The sequence below is a fragment of the Caretta caretta genome, chromosome 2, assembly GCF_965140235.1.
Source record: "Caretta caretta isolate rCarCar2 chromosome 2, rCarCar1.hap1, whole genome shotgun sequence".
Lineage (NCBI taxonomy): Eukaryota > Metazoa > Chordata > Testudines > Cheloniidae > Caretta > Caretta caretta.
The window spans coordinates 35,150,630-35,175,339 of record NC_134207.1 but is presented as its reverse complement, the minus strand read 5'-3'; the positions used below and the strand labels follow the sequence as shown (position 1 = coordinate 35,175,339).

Genomic DNA, 24,710 nt, shown 5'->3' with positions numbered 1-24,710 from the left:
GATATATTTATTTATATCTGCTGAAGCTCCCCCTTTACCTTGGTGCCAAACGTCCAGCTCTCCTCCACACATCTCCTCAATGATAATCTCCTCCAACTGCCAAAACTACCCTCGTCTCTTTCAAATGTGTTGCATGAGGTACAAAATCTGCATTGACCGTACATATTTAACATGGCACAGAAAGTCTTAGAAACTGGCTCCAGGTCCCAGACCTAAAGCAAATCCCCTTCCTGGCCATCTTACAAATAATAAATGTTACAAAGATTTTGGCTTCCTAACCAAAATCCTGAGTATGTATGGTGTTTCAGAGGTACCTATGATACTCTTCCCTTTCAGCATTTCTGGCTTGGAACTGGCATGTTTGAGAACATAAGCTGGATGGCTTATAGATAAAAGTCAGGTTCTCCTTGCCTCCTATTTAGCTAGTTATCACTCTTGCATTCTGTTAATATCTGCTTTTCCTTCTCTTTTAACATCTGTAGTTCTTCACTGATTTTCCATATCCCTCTTCTATCCATATCTTTCCTGATTCTTTGGGGGCTCTTTGCTTTCTTCTCCCCACTGGTCAGTAAAGTATCTTCATGTGCTACTTTCCCATGACTTAGTTGTTATATTTTCAACTACTCTTCCACATCCATTGCTTATTTCACTTTTCTTCTGTGTACTCCCTTTCCTCCCTCTCATTGCATACTGGTCTCTCTTGTGATGTTGCTCCCCATTCCCCTCTTTGACCTGACATGTTAATCTTAACCCCCTCTACTATATGTTTCTGCTCCACACCACTCGTCTTTTTCTGTTGTATCTCCTGTATGCTGGTAACATCAAACTGAAACTTTCTAACATTCTGATGTCTGAAGTGCTTCATTATGCTATGAATATCAGGATTTTAGTAATACCACATTGAATTAAAGCTGCTGAAATACTATTCTGCAGCACCCAGGCTCAAGAGAACTACTCTTCTCTGCTGTGATTCAGGTAAACCCAATTCTGATAGGTTTCAGAGTAACAGCCATGTTAGTCTGTATTCGCAAAAAGAAAAGGAGTACTTGTGGCACCTTAGAGACTAACCAATTTATTTGAGCGTAAGCTTTCGTGAGCTACAGCGCACTTCATCGGATGCATACTGTGGAAAGTGTATAAGATCTTTTTATATACACACAAAGCATGAAAAAATACCTCCTCCCACCCCACTCTCCTGCTGCTAATAGCTTATCTAAAGTGATCACTCTCCTTACAATGTGTATGATAATCAAGGTGGGCCATTTCCAGCACAAATCCAGGGTTTAACAAGAACGTCTTGGGGGGGGGGGGTAGGAAAAAACAAGGGGAAATAGGTTACCTTGCATAATGACTTAGCCATTCTTGCCAATTCTGACAAGGAAAATAGAAGCTGCAGGTACTTTTAGACTGGTGAGTATTAAGAAATGTTATTCATCCCCAGAGTAAGACACGTGTAAGCTGACAGTGTACTATACCTGGTGTACAGTGGTTTAACTCTGTGATGCAGTCGGTAGTTATTAGAAACAGCTTTTTCAAACAGATGTTTTTAGCAGAATGATACAAATTAATTGTGCTTAAGAGTGTTTTACAGCTGTGATTCAGGTCATGCCCAGGTGTTTAAATGTGGTATATAATGAATACATGCAATTTCAGTGGATATTGATTTTGCACATAAGCAAGGCAGAGACATGCAGTATGAGCATTATAACTTAAAAAAAAGCTTTACAGTAAGCATGAACTATTTATGCAACAATTTTGAGAAGAAAATGTAATACTATCATCAGGATTTTTTATACTAACACACATATGGGGCAAAAATGGTAACATACATTAAGAATGTAATGTTAGTGCAACTAAACTTTTGCTGACAGCTGTTTAATCTCTTTATTCATACCACACTTTGGAGAACAGTAATCACAGATTTGAGAGAAGCCTGCTTTTTTTGTTGCATATGCTAGTGTTAGAAGTTTGGGCCCTTTCCAGCATAATAGAAATAGGAAGGATTAGTAGGATCATGCAAGATTATTATAACTATTTATCAGACATGGGTAGATGAGTTAAATAGATAACAACAACCTCTGTATTGCTACAAAAAAAAAGCTTCCGTTTATGGATTTAACTCCCTACTGAATCTCGAGTATTTTGACTGCATGTCCTGAGATGTAGTAAGAAAGAAACAGAGATGAACTCCAGATTAGTTTGATGAGACTTCCACCCTTGTAAACTGTTGAGGCAGGCCACTTGCTCCTGCATTCACTGCAAAATGGCTTCAGTTTGAGAACACTGCAAATTCTGCATTCATGAGATTTAAATCCTTGAACTTCCTGGACAAAACCCCATAAGGCTTGATGTATTCACACAGAATGTATTGTTTGGTGTAGAATTAGTGAAAGCAAAATGTTGCTCCATTTATGGTCTAAAGAAACCTGTTTTTATGTATACTGCTTTAGTATTATACCGCTTTTTGTGTATACCGCTGATCCAGCAAAGCCTTCAAGCATGTACTGAATATTAAACACGTGTGTAGTCTCACTGAAGTCAAATACTCACATGATTAAAGTTTAATACATACTCAAATGCTTTGATAGGTCAGGTCCTCAGTCGCTTTGGGCTATATCCTTTCACATATTAGCCATAGAGTGGTTGAAAGGGTCAGAAAACCTATTAAAATAGCCAAAAAATTATTAGCAGGAGGGAAGATGAGGTGATATGGAATCACATCACCTCTGTCTGACACTGAAAAAGCCTCACTCCCTTTGAATTCCACTCCACAGATTTTGGGAATGTGTGGCTATTAGAAGCCAGTTTGCAAATGCTGGAGACATGTTCTCCTCACCATCATCCCCTGACAGCCCTACAGGGAGATGCCTTCAGATTTTCCTTATATGCCTTCAGAACCCTCTAGGACAGAGGCATGGGTGAGTGAATTGAGACCACTCAAGAAAGTATTGGCAGTATAGCCCTGACAGCTGATAAAGTACATGGTTTTGGTATACTATGGTAGGACTTGGGTTTACTTGATGGCATAAGCCCTGATGGCACTTCACAGGTTTTGGATGATGCTACAGTAAGTTGTAAAGCTGTAGGTGAAAAGCAGTAATAGAGTTACTTGCTTTGTTGCTGTAATAGTAATATTATATAAATAGCTATATTAAATAATCAAACATCTGTATCAGTGTTAAATAGCTTGCTGAATTTTGAAATAAAGAACAAGGAAACAGCACATTATGTATCCCAGAGAAAAATACAAGTTCCCAGAAGGGAAATAACAGTATCAGGAAATGGATGGTGAAAATAAGAGATAAAAAGAAACTGATACAGAGAATTTTTTTAACTGTCTAAAACAAAAATTTGATAAACATTTTAAATTAGTCCTCAAAATGCAGGGAGCTTAGCTGTAAAATTCCATCTGATCACTATTAGGCTTACATGAGATTACAAAAGCCTGCTGATAATAGAGTTAAATTCAATTTCAAAGCACTGTAATGAGGACACTGAAACTGCAACAAGCCTGTAGCATCATTGGGGTGAAAAAAAGAAGGGATACTCAGAGCAAAAAATAGAGGGTCAAGAGGACGCTGTTTTCACAGTAATTGACTTTCAGGCTAATTTTTCCCCTGATGTATAGTTTACAGAGTTTTAGATAAGATGTGAAAATAGAAAATCAGTGCCATAATGAAGGGGAATTTCAAGCTGTGATGCGTAAAGGAGGAGATCTTCGGATGTCAAATTTGCCTGTTGAAGATATTTGTTTATCTTGATTTTATTTGTTAGATTTTTGTCCAAGAAAGCACGGGGGAAGAAAAGGCTGATTGTATTCCTAAAACTGACAAGCCCTTGCTTAAATTCATTCCTTTTGCATTTTTTCTACAGTTTTATTTTTATTCCTAAATACATTTCCAAACTGTTAAAAAAAAGTTAACTATCCAGTACATGCAGCAATTGAAATCCACACTGCGTAAAGTAAGAAGAGAAAAATTCTAAGGAGAAACATATTCAGGCTACATGTCAGATGTTTCTCTCTTCTTTTCTCTCCCTCTCTCTTTTATGCACACAAACATCCATATGAACACACAAATATATTAATATATATAATATATGCAGATATTGATGGAATTCTATGAGTTGAAAGAGAAGGAAAGATGTCTTTAAGGATCCATATCTCTCACAGCAGATATATGTTGTTATCACTGAAATGTGGCCTTCAGTCTTGAAACAGTTAAAAGAGTTCTGCGGCCACAAAAGAAGAGATTTCTTCAGAATTATCTCCCGCCTCACATTTGCTCTTAGGCAAGCAGTTTAAAAAAGCCCAGTGATTGAGCCAGTGATCCAATTTGAAATGCAGAAATGATTAGAGCTGCTTGCCTCATTTCATATCGAAATTCTCTGATTTATGACAGGGCTGCAGCCAAGATCTATCTCCAAAGGGAATTAGTGTGCAAGTTTGCATATTTTTGTTATTTAGGTTTCTCATAGCAGCTGCTATCTAGAAATACTGTACTGGGAGGTGTTGGTGCAGGATTTTTCAGCAGCTGGAGCAAAGAAAGATAAGAGCCTTATGTTTAGGACATTTAGACCTCTTGACCATCTCACCATACTGTAATTTTTAAACGTGGATTGCAGTCATACAAGAAACCAGTGGAATGGTTAATTATAGTTGTGGAGAAAGGAATTACCAAAATTCTGTCTCCATGTTTTAGCTAGCGGAATTTTAATGAGGCATAAAACTTCAATCATGCAACTGACCTGTGGGGCAGAGTATAGAACATATAATGAAACAGAAATAGAATTCTGAAAAAAAATTATTACCTTATCTGGAATTTACATGAAGTGTTAACAGGAAATTATGCAGCAGTTATAAATGAAAAATATGGGATTTCATGTACTTATTAATAAAGATTTGTTACATACATGATACCAGTATCCCAAATCTGCTGTCCACAGCTGTCCCCAATTTCTTATGTCTCTCTCCTCAAATACATTTAGTGTCTTCTTATTACTATGGAAACTAAGACCAATTTCCCTTTAACACTAGTTTCTAAGACAAATGGAAATATCTTTGCATAGGGATTGAGGACTGAAGAACTTGCCTTTCCTACATTATACGCACACGTAAAACTTAAGGGGTTTTTCATTCTGAGTTTGGTTGACCTTTTCTTTGATTTTTTGTAAACCTTCTGGGAGGAAGAAGAGAGAGTGAGAATGCAGTAGCTCTTTAAAAACACAAACAAAACAAAAAAAAAGTACTTCATTGAAGAAAAGATCAGTAACTGCCAAATTGTGCTTTGCTGCACTGAGCAAAGAAATCACACTGTGAAAGTTTATTACCTTAGTTACTATCCAGCTCCATATGGAGTCATTATGGCCTAGAATCTCAGTAATGCTCCTAAATTGACCTTACCATAATGCAGCTGTGCTTCCAGGTATTAAAACCTCTCTCATATTTTACTGACTATTCTCCAGAGGATCCAAGGTTAATGTAGTAAAAACTTTAAAATTTGATTACCTTGTCTTTGACAACATATTCAATAAGAAGAATGTAGCAATCTGTAAACAGAAATGTGTGAATTATTCCTTTTAAATTAGCCCAGCTCATATACTGTATTTTGTAGCTCCCATCCCTGTTATTTAATTTCAGTATAGTAACTCTCTGTTGATGGTTGTTGTCATATTTGAGTATCTAACACAATTACCTAATTGACCCACTTCCTGAGAAAAGTCACTCTGAGTAAATTCCTGACCTTAAAATAACAATCTGATATTGCACCTAAAACAGCTCTGACACTTTACCTGAACTCCGCCTACCCCCTTTGGCATGTACAAGTGGTGGAAATGTATTTAGCACACAAACACATTTGAAATGACAATTTAATCACTTATGTATCACGAAGTAAACAGTTATCAAACCATGGATAATATGTACTGTAATATAAATGAAGATGGCTTTTCTAGCAACAAATATCAGCCTCTCTCCTACACTCATACAGGCAAAATAGTCACTAAACTCAGTGAACATTTTGCCTGAATGAGGAATGCAGGATTGGGCCCATCCTCTATGAGCATTAAGACTATATATATCTTTTAATTTTTGTCTTTATATAATAACAGTGAGAACATCATCCAATGAAGTTTATTTGAGATATGGTGAGATAAGAAGAGGTGGTTTTTGTTTATTTTTTTTAAAGAGTAACTGAAGTTTTTGAGCAGAAATGTAAAAGAATCAATCCCTGGACTCTGGCAACCTTCTCCTTTCCCAATAAAATTGAGCAGGCTCTATTTCCTACTGCCTTTTTTAGTGATTTGATTGCAGTGGATTCTATGCATGCTCTACTATAAGTTTCATGGTGCAGTGAGAAAAGATTATCATAGCACTATAAATATCTCTTGTGAATGTTATTTTAGCTATCTCTAAAGAAATCATAATCTAGTCTATCTGTGCTATTTGCAACAAAACAGGAGATGGAGTTCATGTGAGCAATGTTGAGTCAAATTTTCAAAACATGATCTCCATCTGTGGCACAGAGCTTTGTATGGGCAATCACTAGTGCACATGTGTATTGTTCAATACCACTTGTGCATTCCTAAATGGAGACCTTGATGTCAAAATGTGTCCTATCATGGTTCATACGAACTATCATGGTTTGCATTTGATAGGCAAACTAATGGTATTAAAACAGAGAGGACCACATTCATCTCTGGTATTGCTGTTGTCAGTTTACTCCAGGGATTAGTTTGGCCTTGGAAGTTTGAGAGACCACCTACAGCAAGAAGAAGGTGGCTCATTTTCTTTAGAGAAGCAATCTTTTATCAATAAATCCCTTCAGATTATAAAACAAAGAAGGTGATAAATTTAAGAGCATTTAGGGTCCAGTCTGTATAAATATTAATGTATTCTTTCTTTCTTATAGTAAAAGAAGGTTGATAGATTTAAATTGTAGATAAATGACATGAGTAATCTATTTTACTTAATTCTTCATCAAAAGTCTAAATTGTTCTGTACCTTAGTTTAAACTTTACCATAGGTTGTAAAGTCTGAACATCTCTGTGTATTTAAAAAACACTACCGTATGGTATTATTATTAAAAGGATATTATTTTAATAATTTATTGTAAAGAATGATCTTCTGTGTGTTGCTTCTGAGAGCCAGTCAAACTTAAAATAGTAAGTATGCAGTATAGTTAACTTGGATGAGTGCAGCATTAGAGTAAATACACATTACCAGATATGAGACATCAGAGGTAAAATAAAAAGGATTAAATTTGACAGAAGAGGCCCATTTAATTTCTTCCAACCCCTGTGACTCTGTTGAATAAAATCTACTTTAAGCACCTTATTGGACTGCTCTAACATCTGCTGTTCTTGAAAAACAATTTTTGCCAAAGATAGCTATGTTTCTCAGAAATATTGTCCCATAATGCCTTGCAGGGAGTGAACTGTGTTCTTATAGTGTTCTTACTAATTAATTCCCATGAGACTTGCTCCTGAGCTAACTATTGGTGAGTCCAGTAATGTGAATAGCTTCCTTGGGAAGGTTTCAGAGTAGCAGCCGTGTTAGTCTGTATCCGCAAAAAGAAAAGGAGTACTTGTGGCACCTTAGAGACTAACAAATTTATCTGAGCGTAAGCTTTCGTGAACTACAGCTCACTTCATCCGCATCCGCATCCGATGAAGTGAGCTGTAGCTCACGAAAGCTTATGCTCAAATAAATTGGTTAGTCTCTAAGGTGCCACAAGTACTCCTTTTCTTTTTTCCTTGGGAAGGTTACATGGAGAGATGGAACAGTAGCAATGCACACACACCCAGGATCAACATGTAACAAAAAGAAGAGGAATGGCAAGGTGGGTTAAAAATTCAATGAATCAAATGAATAAACAGACCTCCATTATTTAATTCACTATAAACTGCATTCTGGCAGTCTAATTGAGTAGCTTCCCAACTGGAATAATGTCCCCAAACCTATGAATTTTTCTTTATCAGTTTATTTCAATATGTTTCAGATTTAGTGGGTAACTTAGAAAAAATAATAAATTCACTCTTGAGGAAGTTACTCAAGCCCCTTATCTCCACTGCCCCCCAATAAAATAATTCACTAATGGCCAGTTCCAGATTACTCACACAGGTAGTACCATTGGCTTCAATGGCACTATTCCCATGATTAAAGCAAGCAGGAGCCTAAGCAACTTTCTTGTATATATTTATATACTAGCTATGTTTTCAAGTAACTCTAGATTCAAATTATTTCTGTAAAGAAGAGGGGGAAATAGTTTTAATTTCACAGAACTGACCAAGAGAGATAATGAAGTACTTTCAAAACTCTTTGTGTATGGAAACCCAGAGGCAAACCCCAGAGCTTTCTTACTTTTAGCAACCAATTACTGCACAAAAAAGAGTTTCCCCAATTATGAAGTACACTAATGCAGATTGCACAGACTCAATTTCACTAAGTGTATTGGAAAGCCAGCATTCACATAATTAATGAGAAAACGCTGCATGTGTTCAGACCTTCTGTTAATTGATTAAATGAGTCTATGTCTAAATCTGATTATAATCACACTAGGGCAGTACAACACAGTGTAAGAGACCGAGACTCACTCTCTCTTTATATACGTATATTTTCTCCAAACCTTAAGAATATAATAAACTTATTCTACTATAAAAAGGTGCTCACCTCCCTCAAGATAATGCTGCATAGTTTAATCACCATTATCTGAATAATTAGCCTTTGTTTAATGTCTCAATTCTTCCGTAACCCATCACCTGCACTTGTAAGATACACATTGTTTTTATACCCTGGCCTCAGTCTGATGATCATTGTAGTGAACAAATGCTGGTTAGTTTTCCCATCATTTCGTAGTAAAACACAAAACCTGCCATGTGCTTGTCAGGTTTCTTTTAAAAGAAGGCTACAGTGTTCCCTAAGGGTTGTGAGAGAAGTTCATCCCATTGAACTGGTCAGCAAGATATCATTAGCTTGTTGTGTACATGAAATCCAGGGGTTAGAGCACCAAGCGTCACAAGCCAGTTTCTTTACCTCCTTGAGCTGATCAGAGGATCAGAGTATCAAGGAAGGATTAGCACTGACTTGGGATTTGTGTGATTGGTTAATTTATTGCGGCGATGGCAGGCCTTTCATCTATGGCAACATTTAATCAGCACGGCCATGGAGGCTATTACGGGTTAGCTCTTTTCTCAAGTCAGCCAGGGCTGCACCATCAGCCCTATCACAATTCCCCTGAAATTTCCAAATTATCTGGAACAGGCTTTAGCCTCACAGTAATAAAAATTAGAAGAGATTCCTGATAGCACTGGGGGAAAAGGCTTTCACTTGCACAGGGCAAATTATAAATAGTGTGAACGTGAACTTTATAAAAAAATTCTCCACCTCTTAAGAGATGTGCAGGACTTATCACTCCTGCTCTGATCCAAATCCTTGTGGTTGAAAATTTATATTAGATTTTATCAGAGAGGCCTAAGTCTAGAAAAATCAATGAAGGTTATCTTTTATGTTGCAGGAACTTGTGGAAATATTGATTTTCATTTTATAGTGAATTTGGAGCATGAGTTGGTAATCACTGCTGAGCTGACTACAATGTTTGCCTACTGTATCTTTTACTGAGTTTTGCTCAAGTATTTAAGATAGTATATTGCTGTTGATTTTTAGTATGTAGTTTGAAGGCAGATGCTTCCTAAATATAATTTTTTATTTTCATTGTTATAAAATGTAAGCTTTCAGTGTAGCAGTGATTAGCTTGTGTTTTGTGAATGATTTCTTTGTTTAGTAGTGCTGTTCACAATGAGAGAGGTTATTCAGGATTTATTTTGCACATAGGAGAAACAGTAGAAGAGATATCTAACAGCAAAACACTGAATGAAATATAGAAGTTTAAGGGAATATAACAAAAGAGGAGATGAAAACAGAAGAAAGAGAAAATATTAATAAATATTAGGGCTTGAGAATCTAAAATAATTGTTGACTATTATGCCCTACCCAACTGATGAACTACAGAGAATATCTTTTCTGGTTAAAATATAGATTGTCTTCACTGCAGTTTTATTAAATTTTCCCAAATCCTTCACTTTGACTGTTAAAAACTCTGCTGGTTTTACTAAGTGAACCAATGATTCAAGGAGTGATTCTACAGCTTTTCACTTATACATACTAGTTTTAATTTTTGGGGAGTACGGGTGGGTGGGGGAGATCTAACTTGTTCTCTTCATGTTTGTTCTTATTATGTAGTATATACCTTTCTGTCTTACATCTAGAGTGTGTGTGTGTATATATACTCTGTTTAGAGCTGGATTAATTCTGCAAATATTCACTTAAACTTGAATCTGCTATAGCCACGTTTGTGCCCCTTCTGTTTCATTTTCAGTGAGCATTTGTTTTATTGAGTTTTATTAGTACAGATGTCTATGGAAAGCGAATCTTTAATTCTCTTGTGCATGATCCAATTATTAGGGAAGTGAAGTGAAACCGTGTGACTTTTATGTGACAAATTCTAAGTAATCATCAGGGCCCAAATTGCAGATACTCTCAGAGAACAATTCACAACTGAGCCATCAAGTTTTCAACACACAAAAAAATCATAACTATTTTTTAAAAAATGGATATGTTCTAGACTGTGGGACTTGCTTTGCAAGTTCCTTCTCACCCCCTTTGGAGTAAAGTGTGCCCCCGTGGAGCAGGCTCTGCTCTCCCCTGAGCAAAGGGAGTGCAACTGTGACTGGCCTTTGTTTGGGATGTACAAGGGCAGTGGAGGGTCTTTCCAACTTCCCCGAGAAGCTAAGACCACAAAAAACGGATCTATATCTGGTACACTGTATCGGGATGTAGGATGCCCTTTTTATGGAAATACTGGTATAAGAAGTCAAACTACACAGTAAAACTCTGCAGAAAAATAGAGTAAGTTGCAAAGCAAGATGTCCTCAGATCCAGCTGGAAAATGCTATATTGCACAGAGCAGTAAATATGGTCTCTAACAGTCATGCAACTATACCTAACTGAGGCAAATGCACAGGAAATACAGTGTGGTAACTCAGATGCCACTCCTCCCTGGACCACAGCAAACATTATCACCCATCCAATATGCATAGTGATACCCGTATAGCATGATAGCAATGGATATTTGAGGATGCACTTACATTACCATGACTCTGTAGAGCTGGCTCCCAGGGTAAGCTGTGTGTTTCTGTTCATCATTTACACATGTATTAACAACCCATCACAAGTTAAAGGTCAAAATTGTCTTGATTTTGTTGTACTAACTTCCACTGTTCCTCATGGGTATCACAGGTTGATGTGTGTTTTTTCACTTATTCTTCTCACCTGGCCACAGACCTCACTCAATTATTTCATTGTGCAGAAAACATGGGGATTTTAAACCTGAGCAATAGCCAGCCTTTTCATGTCTTCAGTGGGTGTAGGGTTATGCCTGTCATGTGTTTCTCCATTTAAGAGGTTGAGCTAGGCTGGTATCATATTAGATAGGGATTTTTTTATTATTATTTTTCCAGGGAGCATTGTACTGAATTTTGTTTCCTAAGTTACTGCATCCTCACTTCACATATATAAACGATGGCTTCTTCAAGTGCAGATGGGTATTCCACCCAGGTGTGTGTGCACCCAGTGCACTGAAGCTGGAGAACTTCCGGTATCAAGTGGAGTGCCCCAAGGGTCGGTCCTGGGGCCGGTTTTGTTCAATATCTTCATAAATGATCTGGAGGATGGTGTGGATTGCACTCTCAGCAAATTTGCGGATGATACTAAACTGGGAGGAGTGGTAGATACGCTGGAGGGGAGGGATAGGATACAGAAGGACCTAGATAAATTGGAGGATTGGGCCAAAAGAAATCTGATGAGGTTCAATAAGGATAAGTGCAGGATCCTGCACTTAGGATGGAAGAATCCAATGCACCGCTACAGACTAGGGACCGAATGGCTAGGCAGCAGTTCTGCGGAAAAGGACCTAGCGGTGACAGTGGACGAGAAGCTGGATATGAGTCAGCAGTGTGCCCTTGTTGCCAAGAAGGCCAATGGCATTTTGGGATGTATAAGTAGGGGCATAGCGAGCAGATCGAGGGACGTGATCGTTCCCCTCTATTCGACATTGGTGAGGCCTCATCTGGAGTACTGTGTCCAGTTTTGGGCCCCACACTACAAGAAGGATGTGGATAAATTGGAGAGAGTCCAGCGAAGGGCAACAAAAATGATTAGGGGTCTGGAACACATGAGTTATGAGGAGAGGCTGAGGGAGCTGGGATTGTTTAGCCTGCAGAAGAGAAGAATGAGGGGGGATTTGATAGCTGCTTTCAACTACCTGAAAGGGGGTTCCAAAGAGGATGGCTCTAGACTGTTCTCAATGGTAGCAGATGACAGAACGAGGAGTAATGGTCTCAAGTTGCAGTGGGGGAGGTTTAGATTGGATATTAGGAAAAACTTTTTCACTAAGAGGGTGGTGAAACACTGGAATGCGTTACCTAGGGAGGTGGTAGAATCTCCTTCCTTAGAGGTTTTTAAGGTCAGGCTTGACAAAGCCCTGGCTGGGATGATTTAACTGGGAATTGGTCCTGCTTCGAGCAGGGGGTTGGACTAGATGACCTTCAGGGGTCCCTTCCAACCCTGATATTCTATGATTCTATGATTCTAACTTAGCTTGGTAGTACCAGTAGGGACGGCACTCATGCCTCGTGGCCCTTAGCCTTCCCCTTGCTACTTAAGGCCATCACTCCCCAACCACCTCTCAATACCGCAGCTAGAGTTTGAGCTTTCTGTGTAGTATTTACTTCACACTTTTTTATCTCAGTCTTATGGGATTTTGTTTAATATAGTTAGATAGTTTAATAGTACCTTAGTTTTGGGTTCTAGTAGTTAATTGGGGATAGTTATCCTGATGGTATGCCCTCTCCAGAATTTAAAAATTGTCTGTCATGTGGGGCAACTGTTCCCAGTAGTGATCCCCACACCTAGGGCTTGTTGTGTTTGGAAGAAGGGCACATCAAAGAAAGGTGCTCCATCTGCAGATCATTGAAGAAGAGAACACAGGTGGTGAGGTACTTGTGCCTCAAAGAGAACCTGATGGAGCAGGCTATGAGGTCCACTTTAGCGTTGAGGACATCCACTGATCATCCAGTCCTTCAGACAGCTTCAGTGCCAGAGTGAGCCGATGTTCCTTGGCTAGACTCTGATTCCTTCCCCAGGAGAAATAGAGATCATTCTCCTTCCTTGGATCCTCTGAGGAGAAAGTTTCATCCTCTTTTCTAGAAGGAATACAGATGAGCACTGAGATTCTTCCAGGACACAGGATGAACCTGGAGCATTTACTTGCTCTCCAGTACCAAGGCAGCATCAGTGGGACAGTGTACCGTCAACTCTGATATCATCCATGGGACACCCATTGTGTCTAGTACTGACAACATTAGCACAGACTCTTTCCATGGCATTGGCATACCAGGCAGCATCAGACTTGCTTTGCCTCTTTGTTCCATAATCCCCAGTTATTCAGGACCACTCAGCTGCTAGGACGTTTTCTGTGCGGTCATCAGGAATGCTTGGATTGATTGCATACTTGTCTCAAATCACTGGTACTGTCTTCAATGCCATTCAGAGGGGGCAGTAGAGGTTGTCCTCCTTTTCGGTAACCAGAGGCCAGTCAGCACAGTTACTATCTTTGGTACCAGTAATGACTGAGATGCAGACCTCATCTACAGGATCAGTACCAATCCTGGCTTTGGTGCCATCTTTTGTTTTGGTACCAAGTGGGAGCATGATGCCCCTGCCTGTCCTCAAGGTGTTGACTTCTCTATCTGCTTTGGTATGGATACAACTGGCATATTGGGCTTCGGACAAGGCTTGATCTTTGATCGGTCCAAGTGGGGTGGCTCCTCTGTTTCCTTCAGATGTTGTGCGGAATTTAGCAAGATCGAGATCAGGGACATCGTCCCCCACTCCCTCATCTTCTAGACACCATTCTCAAAGATTATCAAGACCTTCTATGGATCACAATTGGTACTGAAATTGGCAATGTTCCCACAATAGGAACAGAGGCTCTTGGCCCAGTGCTTACTGGCCACCAATGCCATATCCCTATCCTCAGTGGCCTTGTTGGAATCTGTTCCTTGATCTGTAGAGTCCCAATCCTCAGCCCACTGCAGGGCAAGATTGCCCAGCCAACCTGTGATATCCCTTCTTCAGCCACCTATGTTGCAGACTTAGATGGAGGCTGCTTCCTCTGAGCAGGCTCATTCTAAACTGCTTGTACAGGGACCCAGGCTACTGCAGGAGATTCCAGTGACTCCATTTCCCTCATCTTCTTCAGCACCAGTTGACTCTGTAATACCGAATTCTTTGTTTCCAGTGACTAAGGATTTTAAATCCCATCAGGAACTCCAGAGATGAATGAATGAATTGAGTATCCAGCCTGAGTGTGCAGGAAAATAAACACATGCTGCTGGGCATTCTTCAGTCCTTAGCCCCAGGGAGAGTACCTCTGCCTTGAAATGCAGCATTTCAACTTGCTAAGGTTTTGTGGCATGCCCCAGCGTCCTTGCTTTCTACAGCAAATTGTACTGACAAACGTTATTACATTCCTCAGGTGGAAGGCATCTGTGAAGGAACCTGGACTGAGGCTGTCTTGGGAGCAAAACTGATGGTACTTTTTATTGTATTTTGTTGGAAACTGGTTGCTAGTCAAGATGCCCCATACTCTGAAGATGATCTTAACACATTGTCCTTCAGTGACCATTCGTGCTTCTGAGAGAAAACCTTGCTGAGGTGATCAGCTAAGCAATTCCACATCCCTGAAAGGGGTACAGCCAAGGGAATGGTGTTCTCCCTAATGTAGAATTACCAAAACTTTACTGTCTACTGGCAAAGCTGGTTGAAGTGGGCTTCATCCTGTTTGTTCACATAATACACTATGGTTGTGTTGCCAGTGAGTATGTGAACTGCTGTGCCTTTGGTATGTGACCAAAAGGCCCAGGGCACATTGTAAATTGCTTGATGCTCTAGAACACGGATCGGCAACCTTTGGCAAGTGGTCCATCAGGGAAATCCACTGGCAGTCCGGGAGAGTTTGTTTACCTGCAGCGTCTGCAGGTTTGGCCGATCTCAGCTCCCACTGGCTGCGGTTCGCCGTTCCAGGCCGATGGGGGCTGTGGGAAGCAGCGTGGGCGGAGGAATGTGCTGGCTGCCGTTTCCTGCAGCCCCCATTGGCCTGGAACGGTGAACCACGGCCAGTGGGAGCTGCAATCAGCCAAACCTGTGGATGATGCAGGTAAACAAACCGTCCCAGCCCGCCAGCAGATCTCCCTGATGGGCCGCATGCCAAATGTTGTCGATCCCTGCTCTAGAAGTTGATGTGAAGAGAAGTTGACGTGAAGAGAAGCTTCCTGCTCTGTCCACAGTCCCTGAACTTTCAAAGTCACCAGATATCCTCCCCAACCTCTTTTGGAGGCATCGGTCATTATTGTTATGGTCAGTGGAGAAGGGGTGAGTACACCTTTGTAGACATTGATTCAATCCATCCACCACTCCAGGTACTGAGGACAGGCAGTGGCATCCACAGTAGGCCATCCAGCAACTGACAATTCGGTCAATATACCAACCTGAGTCAAGCCTGAAAAGGATGAAGAATCAATCTTGCATGCCAGACTACATAAGCACATGTGACCGTATGACCTGGAGTCTTCAGGCATAATCATAGTGGAAGGTTGAAACTGGAGGGGCAGACAAACGATGAATTGTCTGAAACCACCCATTAGCAGAAACGCCCTCAAAATCTTAGACTCTAATAGGTCCCTAATAAACTTGATTTTTGAGTTGGTACTAAAGTTGATTTTACTTTGTTTATGATCAGACCCAGATGATGGAAGAGATGCAGTGTGAACCGGACATGGTTGAGGAGCTAATCTCTGATCTTGCCCCTCACTAATGAATCATCTAGGTAGGGAAAGGCCTGTATTCCTCTCTTCCTGAGATGTGCAACTAGTTCATGTATTTGGTAAAAACCTGAGGAACCGAGGAGAGGCCAAAGGGGAATACTGTATCGATAATGCTGTCCTGCGACTAAAAATCTAAGAAGCTTCCTGTGGCTTAGGAAAACCGCCACATGGAAATAGTTATCTTGAAGATTGAAGGTTTCAAACCAATCATTGTGATTCAAAGCGGTGAGAAGAGTAGCTAGGGTAACCATGTGGAATCTCATGTGCATGCTGTGCCTGTTGAGACATCAGAGATTGAGAATAGGCTTCACTCCTCCCTTGGAATTGGGAAAGAGTAAGAATTGTCAGTAGAATCCTTCTCCTTGGGGGGCTTCTTCTGTAGTCCCTAAAGTTTGCAGAGTCTGTATCTGCTGTAGGAACAATGACTTGTGAGTGGGGTCCTTCAAATGGATGACTTATGGAAGACAGATAAGAATTGGATGGCATAACAGAGCTGAGGACCCATTTGTCTGAGGTTATAGCTTCCTAAGTGCTGTGGAATTGAGAAAACCTGTGTGTGAATTGTGAGAAGTTCTCAGCTGCAATGCTGCTCTCAATCTGACAGTCAAAATGGTTGCTTGTCTGAAGTTGGGCAAGGACTGACTGGCTAGATAAAGTTGGACTCTGAAGGCCTTCTCATGTAAGATGTTGCTCCTTCCTGGAGTAGTCCTGCTTCCTTGACTTCAAGGGGTCTGCAGGAAATACCACCAGGGTGGTATTATTGCTGCTGTTGCTGACCCACAAAATGACGCCTTTTTGCGGCTGTGGTACGAACCACAACGAACACAGAGTTATCCATTTTGTCAGAGAACAAATATCAACCATCAAAAAGTAGTTTTTCTATGATCTTACTCTGCTGGACCACCAGAGTTATGCCAGAGTTTTGTAACCATGAAGCCCTTCTCATTGTGACCACTGAAGCCATAACTCTGGAAACTGCATCTGCTATGTCCAATGCTGGTTGAAAAGGCATCATGGCTTGCAAGTGACCTTCTGCAGTAGGTTCTCTGAACACTTCCCTGGAGGATTTAGGTAATTTGTCTGTGAATTTGGCTATAGACTTCAATTCACAAAATTATATTTCAGTATCAGTGCCTGTTGATTTGCAGTACACATTTGCAAGGACAAGGTTGAATACATTTTCATCCCCATGGGATCCAGCCTCTTAGACTGTTTGTCCTTCACTGTGGATTTACATCTTCCTTGTCATGATCTCTCATTAGCTCCTATTACAATGAGAGAGTTAGGGACAGGATGAGAATAGAAGCACTTGATTTTATTGATAGGAACAGGATAACAGTGGTTTTACTGTGGCTTTAAGAGAATGAATAGAAACTTCGGGGTGTGGGAGCTGACAGGGGGAGGAGGCTGCTGGTTTTAAGTTAGACTGACAGATTGACCTGAGTTAAGATGCTCTGTATATATGTTAACTATCTATCTAATAAAGACTGTTCTTAAGTTACTAGCAATGAATTATTAAGACTAGTGGATTACTTAAATATAAAACAACAGATGGTACCACGAGTGAAGGAAGTGATAAAAAGAACTAGAAGATGTTAATAAAACAAAACAAAAAACTTTTAGGTAAAAGTTAGTCAGAATTGAAAAACAAGTTTGAATGAAATAAGATGGATCAATTACGAGTTCTCACATTCCTAAAAATGTCAAAAAATGCTGCAGAAAAGCATTTGATTTATTTTTGAGGGCAACAGGATCTGTTCGTAAGGAAGATGAGCAAAAGTTTCACATCTTTTTGAATGTTGCATATAATGAAGCAATTTCATGTAAGTTTAGGATTAGAGAATGAGCGGAATATGAGTTTGTCTAAAAATTTGAGAAATTCTGCTTACCAAAAAGAAATGAAACATTTGAAAGATTTCAGTTTCACTCAAGAAATCAAATGAACAAAGAGAGTTCTGAATAATTTTTAACAGATCTAAAGATAAAAAGTCAGACGTAACTTCCAGAATCTGAGTCTATGATAAAATATCAAATTGTAATGAGAATAAAAGATAGCAGTGTAAGAAAAAGACTGTTAGAAGAGCCAGACCTAAATCTGGAAAAAGCAGTGAGAATTTACCAAACTGCTAGATTTAATCAACAATAATTGCACATTTTAGAAAGAAAACAAACTAGTGTGAATATTAATTTAATAAGAAAAAGTAAAAAAAAAAAAAAACAACACAAGTATATGGAGGAAAACAGACTGAAAGTATTAAACTTAAAACATGAGAGAATATGAAAGAATGTTCTAGGTGTGTAAGGAGGCACTGACCTAGACAAAGTCCAGCATATGGTCCAACCTGTTATATCCACAAGAAACAGAATTATTGTTTGGCTATACCGAAAGAATGACAGGAAACATTTGACATGGGTTTAATCAGGCTGCAACTTTATTACTCGATGTCTGGGACTACCCGGCAGATAAAAGTGTAGAGTGCAGGTAACCCCATGTTTATTCTGTAATTACCCAGGTGGCTTTTACCAGCTCCCCATCTTTTTCCATCCAGGTCCCTCCAGCAAATTTATTGCCAGAATTTTACCATACCCAGGGGGCTTCCACCAGCTCCCCCTCTTTTTCCATCCAGGTCCCGCTAGCAAATCCATCGCTGGGACCTTACCATCCATGCCCTCCTCATAGGAGGGTTAAGGTGGGCTATAAGAACGGGGGGTTGGCTCCCACCGGACCAATCATAGGAGTCCGCAACTGCCCCCTGTTCATTCCTTTAATGAACACCTCTTTTTAAGTTCTTTTCCAAGCCAATTACCTGGTCACTGTGTACCTTTCCTATGGAGAACCTGCACTGGACATCCACCACAAGGAGGCACTAGCAATTAGCTTGGCTGCCTCCCCTCCCCCAACCTAGTCAGGTTCCCAGGCATCTCTTACTGTCCCCCTTTTATATCAGCCAAAACAAATGGGCTCCAAAGCTTTACAGGGGAACTCCATCTTCCCTGAATAATTTGGTGCCCCCAGATGCCCCAAATTCCTGAGTCTTTTATGACCCTAAGGGATTTGGTCTGTTATAATCTGTCGTGCCTTGTCCACCCAGGTAGCGCTCCACGGCTCACAGTCAGACCCTGCACTAATGCATGTCTGACAACACGGATCTGCATCAAGTCCCTTCTTCTTCTGGGCAGTAATGGAACCCCTTTAATAATTCCAAATACTGCTTTCCAGTATGTGCCACATCATGTTGGTGACTGCTAACGAGCCCCTATGGCACACATCAGCTGGTCCAATAACATGCTTCTCCTTCCATGCCAACGCAGACTCACCCCATCACTGGATCCTGGTTGCCAACCCTCAAGGCCACAAGGGCATCCACCTATGTGTATAATAAAAACACTCCTGTGCGCACAGATCCACACCATCGCCTCCATGGCTGGTCTTCTAGAATGGAATCACAATACATTAATGTTGACTTACCACCTGAGTTTGCACGCATGTGTTGTGTGCTTCTGAAGGCCAACGCCCAATTGTCAGAAATGCCCCATACCCAGCACAACTGTTGTGGACCCTGATTGCAAATGAATGAGAACCAAATCCCGTGGGGCAGAACCAAGCTCACAGCCTTTCCGGAAGATAACAAATGCTCCCAAACCTTCTTGATCAGTCATTGACCATGGCAAGTTTAATATCCCTGCTTGCCCCTGCCGGTGTAAACCCAGACATTAGCTCGCTGATCCCAAAAGCACCATCATTGCTTTTAAGAATGCTACTCCGTGTAAGGCCACTTAGATTCCTAAGAATGTTAACTGTTATGTGCCCACATGACTGCTACATGGGGCCATTGGAATACAACCACCCTGCCAGCAAACTCTGAGTGAAGACTGCTGTGTGGATATGGATAACCATTAAGCCCACTGACAAAGGTAACAGCCAAAAGGTGATTCCAAGATTGTTGAGGATGCCAGGTAACAGATTGACCATGACCCCATGTACCGCAGCACCCACTGCTCTGTAATGGGTCATTCGATGACCAGCCTTCCCACTCCTTGTAATTGCATGAATTTGTTAAAACTTGTGCCATAGCTCTGCCATGTGAATGGAGGCAGTGGATCTGCATGCTCCATCGCTAACCATCCGACCTCCAGGTTCCATGTAGCTAGCAGCATCTGCTCAGGTTCTTGGCTGGCTCCTGGTGCCAGCTTCCGAAACCTGAGCTGCCCCTGCATTCCTAGAGGATGAGTCAGCAACCATTCTGACCCTTTTGCAGCAGTTTTCATTCCCCTCCTCTCCCACAGCCATAAAGTACTATTCCGTTCATTCAGCCAGCCAGCGAAATACCCCCACCCTCACCCCCGCTAATAGGTACAGGGTGGTCATTTCAAAAAAGTTTGTAAATGCAGAAGTCTGGAAAAACTTAGAAATATACATTTAGTTCAAAATTCTAAAGTCTCAGAGAAGATGCCAAATGAGGAATATAGAACTGACATCACCGATGAAGAAAATTTGTTTTTGGGTATTCTGTGAACTACAAGGAGAATTGGACAGTTACACTATCTGCTAATAGAACATTTATTTCATATGCAATAGATACAGGTGCACAATTTAATGTAATTTCAGAAGAAATTATAAAATGTCTAAAAGTAAAACCTATGGTAAGAGAACAAATACATATTATTTTACAGTCTTATAGCGATGAAAAAAAAATCCTGTTATGGTATTTATGAAGTACAGGTCATAGTGAAAGTTAATTTTAAAAAATGTAAGATTTATAGTAGTTAAGTGATTTCTATTTTAGGTTTAGAAACATGTTTAGCTCTAAATCGAATTGGCAGAATTCAGACTATTCAAGATTCTGAAACACTGGAAATAAAACATAAATTTATAGAGTTATTTGCTGGCTTTTTTAAATGGGATAAAATTTATAAAATGGAGTTAGATGAAACAAAGAAACCAATTATACGTGCAACTAGAAAAATACTTTTAGCTTTAAGAAATACAGTACAAAAGGAATGGGGAAAGTTAGTTAATTTAGATATAATTAAAAAAGTGGAAGAGCCAACTAAGTGGGTCAATTAATTAGTAATAGTAGAAAAGAAAGATGGATCCTTACAATTATTTTAGATCAAAAAAACTTAAATTAGTATGTTAAAAGGGAACATTAAACGGAAACATTTTAAAATACCTACCAGGCAAGAAATATTTGGACACATGTCAGGAGCAAAATACTCTTCTTCTTTAGATGCTTCAAATGAATTTTGGCAAAAACCACTGGAGCAAGAAAGTGAATTGGTTTGTATGTTTAATACACCCCTTGGATGTTACTGTTTTAAAAGATTACTTTTTTGATTATGTTCAGCTCCAGAAGCATTTCATAGAACAATGCAAAAAAATTTTGAACATATATATGGCACATAGGTGTAAAGAGATGATATAATAATACCGGAAGAAGTTTAGAAGAGTATGATATAAGATTAACTAAAGCATTATGTAGAGTAAAAGAAGCAGGACTGAAATTTAACAAGTATGAATGCAAATTTAGAGTGCAAGAATTAACATTTTTAGGAGAAAAACTGACCAGTCAAGGATTACAGATCGATCCACAATGAATTCACAATGAATGAATATCAATGAAGCCATTGATATATTGCTTACCTATAAGATAAGAAGTTATTACAGAAATTTTTGGGTATAGAAAAAAAAACAAAATTCCCAGCCAATGGGAGCTGCGGGAAGCGGCAGCCAGTACCTCCTTGTGGCCCGCCGCTTCCCGCAGCTCCCATTGGCCGGGAACAGTGAACCATGGCCACTGGGAGCTATGGGGGGCCGTGCCTATGGATGATCAACATAAACAAAATGTCTCATGGCCCGCCAGCGGATTACCCTGGTGGGCCGCGTGCCAAAGGTTGCCAACCCCTGATCTATAAAATCATGCCTGATATGGAGAAAGTAAATAAGGAAATATTTCTCAGAAATATTTCTTCACACAACATACAGTCAACCTGTGGAACTCTTTGCCAGAGGGTGTTGTGAAAGCCAAGACTATAACAGGGTTCAAAAAAGAACTAGATAAATTCATGGAGGATAGGTCCGTCAATGGCTATTAGCCAGGATGGGCAGGGATGGTGTCCCTAGCCTCTTTTGCCAGAAGCTGGGAATGGTTGACAGGGCATGGATCACTTGATGATTACCTGTTTTGCTCATTCCCTCTGGGGCACCCGGCATTGGCCTCTATCAGAAGACAGGATACTAGGCTAGATGAACCTTTGGTCTGACCCAGTATGGCCTTTCTTATGTTCTTAATGGATTACTTGAATATGAAACAACAGAGTAACACTCTATACTTGATTTTCAGTGTGAAGGAACTATGGTGGGTTCGGGTGGTGCAGCCCTTAAATAGCTAGAGGGAGGACTAGGGGCTAGAGGGCGTGAGCACTGCCCGTACAGGTACAGCTAAGCTAAATTCTCCATCTTTGGAGTTCTGGGTGTGTGCACACCTGTGTGAAATACACGTCTGCACCCACATTTTGAAGAACAGTTACAGAACAGGTAAGTAATCGCTTTTTCCCCAGGGCCTGCATAAAGGACACTGAGGCATATTTAATCAGATGTATTACTGTTTTATATTATTGCATGAAATAGGGTGATCCCACTTCCTTTAGATAACTATTTCTGTGGGCCATATCCTGTAGTCCTTGGATCTTACTCCAGGAAAACCACCATTGAACTTTCTGACCATTTGAATTGGGTAAAGCGTGCATGAGCATTTCAAGATCCATCCCTATAATATCCCATTCATCCCTGTGAAGGCCCTAGTTAAATACACAATAAAATTAACTATTATCACCTATTTCCTGTTAGTATTAAGATCATTGTCAAAGGATAACTTGCAAACAATGGATCAAATTTGGTCCTCTGACAAACCACTATCCTGCCTGTCATTCAGGCTCATAACTTAGGTGTCATTTTTAACTTGGACCTCTCTTTAGGTCCTCACATACAGGCTATTAATACATCTCATCATTTCTTACTGTGTAACATCTCTAAGATACAGTCTGCCACATCCTATGCAGCTTAAACTCTTGTCCAGGCCCTCATCTTAACACATCTCGATTACTGCATATCCTTCTCTCTGACCTTGACAAGTGCAGTCTTGTCCTACTCATATCCACCCAGAATGCTACTACAATGTTCATTTTCCTAGCTCATCACTCTGACCACATCATTTCTCTCTTTACAACCCTCCACTGACACCCCTTCTGTACAGCATCACATGTAAGTTACTTGTCTTCACTTTAAGGCCCTTATGGCCTAATCCTTGCCTATCATCTCTCATTCAGTACTGAAAGGTCAACTCCTGCCTCCAGTCAGCCCATGATGCCAGCCTCCATCACCCACGTGTTAAATTTTGAAATAATCTTCATGGTTTCTCCCTCGTGCTTCAGTGGAGCTGCCTATAAACATCCACAAATCTATCTAATTCAAATCCCTCCTTTTAACTTGTTCCAAGGTGCCTACAAAAAAAACCTGACAATGGCTAGGCTAGTGGTGTGCTGATACCAGTATCATGCTGACCAATATTGTTTCATTGTTTCCTTGTACTCCCTGGTCCATCTGTTGTCTCTTACCTTATACTTAGATTGTAAACTGTCTGGGGCAGGCAACTTTTTGTTCTTTGTTTGTACAGTACCTAGCACAGTGGGGTCCTGGTCCATGACTTGAACTCCTAGGAGCTACAGTAATACACAATTATTATTAATAATAATGATAAACTGGGGTTTACTTCTGTGTATCTGAAGATGGAATATGACCCATTGTCTATCAGGGAAATAAGATGAGTCTGCATAACAAAACAGATACCTCTGGGACAGATATAATACTTGTCTTTGTTGATTGTTAGCTTCCTGTAGCTCCCATTGGCTGGAAAAGAGAACTGCGGCAACTGGTAACTGTGGGGGGCTGGTCCTGGCGATAATCAATATCAGCACAGTATCTTGTGGCCCGCAATCAGATTACCCTGATGGGCCACATGCTCTAAACGGTCTTTAGATGGATAAAGGGTGTCCTGTCTCCGCACAAGACAAGGCTTTCTAACTTTCGGGGCAGGTAGGCCACTGAAATATCCTTTTGCTGGATGGGTGAGAACAAGGGGAGGTAAATAACTTTTCAAGGTACATAGGAGCCTGATCTACCTTATGGGAGGTGTTCAGAGTTTGCAACTCAATAGACCACTAGACAAAATAAATCTGGAATACAGATAGAGAGGATACTTTAAAAAGTCCAGCATAACAAATTATTTGTTAATTTGATGGTATAGTTGATTTTAAAATAAATTTGAATTGTTTGGAATAACACAGTGGAAAAAATAACTAGGATTTCTGGACATTACTAGAGAATTGTTTACGTATGTATGTTGACTATCCAATACACTTCTAGACTATTTTTGGACCTATTCCTGGGAAATAAGCCAAGACTGATAAAAGGTTTGATGTTTGTGAAGCCTCTACAAGTGATCTAGTGATCACACTATTTTTAAACATGGAAGGTTGCACGAGAGGAAGTAATGCATTTGACTATATAAAAAGGCAGATTTTGAAGAAATGTGATAAGTGAATGAGAATTCCACAATGTGTATGGCAAATCAGCTTCAGAAATGTGGGAGGTATTTAAGAAGAAGTTGGATAAAATGTAATTGGAATGTCTTCTGACAGAATATGAGGTCTTCTTCTTCTAATCTTCCTTCTTATGTATAGTATTCTAGCCCATGTACAATACATGTACA

General features: G+C 40.1%; 1 protein-coding gene across 11 annotated transcripts in view; it reads left to right on the top strand.

Annotated features, from left to right (window-relative positions):
• The window catches only part of ZFPM2 (zinc finger protein, FOG family member 2), a 507,265-nt gene that overhangs the window by 326,121 nt on the left and 156,434 nt on the right, over nucleotides 1-24,710 (top strand). The gene's annotated exons all lie outside the window — the stretch shown is intronic.